The sequence below is a fragment of the Populus euphratica genome, unplaced genomic scaffold (assembly GCF_000495115.2).
Source record: "Populus euphratica unplaced genomic scaffold, PopEup_1.0 scaffold1515.1, whole genome shotgun sequence".
NCBI lineage: Eukaryota > Viridiplantae > Streptophyta > Magnoliopsida > Malpighiales > Salicaceae > Populus > Populus euphratica.
In genome coordinates, this window is record NW_011501368.1 from 33444 (window position 1) to 39320 (window position 5877).

Consider the following 5877-nt stretch of genomic DNA (forward strand, 5'->3'; position numbering starts at 1 on the left):
CTAGTGTAGGGTGTGATCCTAGCCAAGGTTATCTTTTCCAAGAAAAATGCATTAGGTTCAAAAGGGGATTACAAGGGATTTTTAGATTTTGTGACAGGATGATCAAAGATGGTCTTTCTTCATTTCAAATGCATGCAGTTAGAAATGACAAGCTTTGCTTTCTCACATACGAATATGAAAAAATGGTTTCTCATTATTCATACAGTCAGAACTCAGCTTTAAAGTTATTTCATAGTGTTTAGGTTGTCTTTTCAAGTTTTTTTTTAAGTGTTAGGATATCACTTGAATTTTCAAAACTTGTTTATTAGAACAAGCACCAATTTGATTTTAGTTTTAAAGTTATTTCATAGTGTTTAGGTTGTCTTTTCAAAAATGGTTTCTCATTATTCATGCAGTTAGAACTCAGCTTTAAAGTTATTTCACAGTGTTTAGGTTGTCTTTTCAAGTTCTTTTTTTTAAGTGTTAGGATATCACTTGAATTTTCAAAACTTGTTTATTAGAACAAGCACCAATTTGATTTTAGTTTTGTACTAAAACTTTGAATTCCCAAAAATCTTTATCAAAACATGGGATCATGCATTATTTTTAGGGGAAACACACTAAAGAAATCTTGGCCAAACTTCAATTTTATTGATTCATAAGGGTAAATACATTAGGCATAGTACTTCTCTACAACATCTAAGTTTACAGGTCTAGGTACATCCTTTCCATCCATATTAGTCAGAACTAAAGCCCTTCTATAAAAAGCCTTTTTCATCACATATGGCCCTTCATAGTTTGGTGCCCACTTACTTCGATCTTCTTTTGATGCTAGTGAGATCTTCCTTAACACCAAATCCCCCTCCTTGAACACCTTTGGTTTGACCTTCTTGTTGTAAGCTTTGGCTATCCTGCTTTGGTATAACTGGTGATGGCAAATAGCTGCTAGTCTTTTCTTATCGATCAAGTTTAGTTGTTCAAATCTCAACCTTGCCCATTTTGATTCGTCCAGTTCTACATCCTTCAGGATTTGTAGTGATGGGATTTCTACTTCTAAGGACATAACCGCCTCCATTCCATATACTAAAGAATATAGGGTTACATTTGTAGAAGTTCTAATTGTGGTGCGGTACACATGAAGTGCATATGGGAGCATCTCATGCCAATCCTTGTAGGTGACCACCATTTTATGGATAATCTTCTAGAGATTCTTGTTAGCTGCTTCGACTGCCCCATTCATCTTCGGTCTATAAGGGGAAGAATTAAGGTGTTTAATCTTCCATTTGGTGCACAGTTTGTCAATCAGCTTCCCATTGAAACTCTGAGCATTATTAGTTATCAATCTTGTTGGCAAACCATAACGACATATCAAATCTTTTTCAATGAATCTCTTGACTACTTTCTGCGTTACATGGGCATAAGAATTGGCTTCTACCCATTTGGTGAAGTAGTTAATGGCAACCAAAATGAATTTATACTCATTGCTTGCTTTAGGGTTAATTGGCCCTATAACATCCAAGCCCTACATATCAAAAGGCCAAGGCGAGATCATATTGAACAGAGGCATTGGAGGCGTATTTATCTTGTCACCATATATTTGACACTTATGGCATTTTCTAACATAGTCTATACAATCTCTCTCCATGGTCAACTAGAAATATCTAGACCTTTGTATTTGTTTTGTCATTGTATGCCTATTGGCATGTGTAGCACAAATCATCTAATGGACATTTTTTAATGCTTGTTCAATCTCATTTTCATTTAGACACCTGAGCAGAGTCCCATCAAATGACCTTTTATATAAAATTTCTTCATCTAATTAAAAATTCATGGTCATTCTCCTCAAAGTCTTTTCATCTGTCTTAGAAATCCCTAGAGGATATTCTCGATGCTGGAGAAACTTCTTGATGTCATTGTACCATGGTTTCCCATATAAAGATTCTTCAATTAAGCAACAATGGGCTTAAAAGCTTCTGACTTCGATATCTATTGGTTAGACCTTGCTTTTGGCAGTAACTTGTGTCATTAAAGCTATGGTTGCCAAGGCATCAGCAAACTGATTCTTATCTCTGCTTATATGGGTGAATTTGATTTCTTCAAATTCATTGGCTAAACTTAAGAGATAGTTTTGATACAACTTCAATTTCTCATCCTTGGTTTGCCATTCACCTTTGACTTGGCAGATGATTAGTAAGGAATCCCCAAAAACCTCAAGCTTCTTGGCTTTAAGTTCTAAAGCAGCTTTCAAGCCAATGATGCAGGCTTCATACTCGACCATATTATTGGTACATTCAAACAGTAACCTTGTTGAAACAGGATACTACTTATTTTTTAGGGAAACTACTATAGCTCCTGCTCCATTTCCTGATACATTTACTACACCATCAAAATAAAGGGTCCACTGATCGTTTTCCCCACCTTCATTCTCGGTTGCAATCACATCTTCATTTGGGAGGTCAAAGTTTAGAGGCTCATAGTTTTCCATAGCATGATCTGCAAGATAATCGGCAATTATGCTTCCTTTTATAACTTTTCTTGTCATAAAGACAATGTTATATTCTGCCAACAACACTTGCCACCTTGCTATTCTACTTTACAGGTAAGGTTTTTCACATATATACTTGAGTGGGTCTAATTTTGAAATCAACCAAGTTATGTAGTATAGCATATACTACCTGAGTCTTTTTGCACTCCAAACCAAGGCACAACACAACCTTTCAATTGTTGTGTATCTCAACTCACAATCATTGAATTTTTTACTCAAGTAGTAAATAGCTTGCTCTTTCTTTCCTGACTCATCATATTATCCCAACACACAGCCCATAGCTATTTCTATTACTGTCAAGTATAGGATCAAAGGCCTCCCTAGTGTTGGAGGTACTAATAGTGGTGGGTTTTGCAAGTACCTCTTTATTTTATGAAATGCTTCTTGATAATCATTATCCCATACTCTAGGATTTTTCTTCCTAAGCAAACAAAAAATCGGTTCATAAGTCACTATCAACTAGGATATAAACCGAGCTATGTAATTCAGGTGCCCGAGGAAACTTCTTACTTCTGTTTCTGTCTTAGGATCAGGCATTTCTTGAATAGCTTTAGCTTTATCAGGATCAACTTCTATTCCTTGACCACTTACTATGAAGCCTAATAGTTTTCCTGTTTTCACCCCGAATGAGCATTTTGCAGGGTTCAACTTTAGTTGGTATTTTCACAGCCTTTCAAATAATCTCTTTAACACTTGTACATGATCTTCCTCCTCCTTTGATTTTGCAAGTATGTCATCCATATAAACTTCCACTTCTTGGTGCATCATATCGTGGAACACGGTAACCATTGCTCTTTAATATCTAGCTCCAGCATTTTTCAATCTAAATGACATTACTTTATAGCAAAATGTCCCCTAAGGTGTGACAAAAGTGGTATTCTCTTTATCTTCTTCTGCCATTCTAATTTGATTGTAACTAGAGAATCCATCTATAAAAGAATATGTAGCATTTCTTGCAGCATTATTAACGAGAATGTCTATATGGAGTAAAGAAAAATCATCTTTCAGGTTTGCCTTGTTCAAATCTCTATAGTCCACGCATACCCGAATCTTCCCATCCTTTTTTGGGACTGCAACCACATTCGCTATCCATTGAGGATATTGGACTAAATCTAGAAACCCTGCATCCCACTGTTTTTGTATCTTGGACTTTACCTTGAGTAACATGTCCAAGCGCATTTGCCTAGTTTTCTGCTTAACTGGTTTGCTTTTTTCTATTAAAGGAATCTTGTGTACTACTATGTCAGTATCTAGACCAGACATATCTGCATAAGTCCAGGCAAAAACATCTGCATACTCATGTAATAGAGAGACCAATCTATTTCTTTCTTTAGTTGTAACAAGAGTGTCAATCTTTAATTCCTTCTTTTCTTCATTGTTTCCCAAGTTAATGACTTCTAGTTTCTCACTAGCAGGTTCCCATGCTTTTTTCGAATTTTCTACGAGCTTAGTAAAATCTCTTATATCTTCCTCTCCTCATTCTTCATAATCCATTGCAATCATATTATCAAAGTTTGGCCAATTATTCTTAGTGCAATGGTTTTGTGAATCAATGGAATTTTCAGGATTCTTGAAAATGCAAGATGTGCTCATGTAAGTGTGATTCGTGAAAAGATAAAAAGACGCAGGCACATATTGGACATAAGAAAATGCATGATCTCATTAAAATAAAAGTTCTCGGTTAACATAGAAAATCTTACAGCATCATGAGCTAAAATACCGACAAGATCAACACAAGTCAAAAAGAAGACAAAACAAGTCCGAGCATGATCAAACAAGAACAATTACTTTTTAAACACAATAGGAGCAGGCCTCATCTTCCAATTCTGGTACACCTCTTCTTTAGCCAATTTTCGTATAAAAAATCTGGCAGGAGGTTCATCAATGGTATGAACAGAAAACTGTGGCAAAACTTCATCCTTTACTTCCAAATCTGCTTCCTCTATCCATTTTTCTTCTTGGCTCTCCAGGGTATTGATGTGGAGATCCATTATACCAGATCTAATCACTTCTGTAGCCCATGGGAAAGATACTTGGAGCGGTGGGATGACAAGTTCCTCTTCTTCTGGCTCTCTTCCTTCAATCCTCGCCATTCTTGCCTCTCTTTTAATCTGAGTAACCCACTTGTAATCATCTTTCTTGGGCTTATATCCAAGCCTAAATATTTGATTTTCACACTTTAAAGTGAATAGTCTAGGCACTCTAGTCTTGGAATTACATGGAAAAGGAACCCCATTGACACGACGAAAAGATTGATGTCTTCTCCCAAGTGCAGGAGTGTCGAAGTAATAAATAACCCGGCAAGACCGGGGTCGAACCACAGGGAGGTTATTTGTACAAATTATAAATAACACTAATACAACAACAATAACAATAACAATAACAACAACAATAATAATAAGAATAACAATAATAATAATAATAATAATAATAATAATAATAATACTAGTAGTAGTAGTAGTAGTAGTAATAATAATAATAATAAAGAAAGAGAAGAAGAAGAAGATGATGAGAACTTGGAGATGGAAAATTAATGTAAGGACTAAACAATAATAATAACAAATGTCAAGGTTAGAGGTTCCACTAATGGTATGTCAAACAAGTATAGTATAAACTCTTATTATTTAATTGGAAACCACACACAAAGGAGGTTCCAATCATATTATAGATTGTTAACATGATTACATTAGTCATCTTATTCGATTAATGCTAATACTTGTAAATCTCGTCAAGTATTCATGATTATAACTTATGTTAACAACAAATCAAGTTCCTTTCATAGCTCAGGTGTCGGTTATACCATACATTATGGGCTATGAAAGTGCCAAGCATTTGTTGTACCAAGTGTTATACAACATAAATCAAGATTAGTCATTTAACAAGCAAAGTATTAAAGAGTGAACAAGATAACAAATATAAAACATGTTAGTATCAAACATTAAAGTCCATATTAAGTTTATACTATACTTATTCTTACACCATTAGTGTAACCTTTTCACCTTGACATAATTAACTTAGCTAGACATAATGAAAGAAAGAAAAATAGATAAACAAAATAAGAACATAAAAGCTAACTAAGTAAAGGAAAGGAAATGAAAAGCATAAACTTAGTATTAATGAAAGCAAAGCATAAAAAATACAAAGAGAGAAAGGAAGAGCATGATCTTGATCTGGAAACCAAGATGCCTAAATGCATGGCAAATGCCTCCTTTTATAGGCCAAAATGGGGAACTATTGATTTGATGACTAATTGATAAGTGGGTGGCCAACTTTTGACTTGGTGACAATCCTTATCTTCTCTTGTCTGCCCAAAACGTCATTGATAACGTCAAAACTGGAGCCTGTTGCAAACA

At 35.0% G+C, this 5877-nt stretch overlaps 1 pseudogene; it reads right to left on the reverse strand.

The window, feature by feature from the left end:
* Nucleotides 1-652: 652 nt before the first annotated feature.
* Nucleotides 653-1507, reverse strand: LOC105117769 (uncharacterized; annotated as a pseudogene).
* Between the last annotated feature and the right edge of the window lie 4370 nt (nucleotides 1508-5877).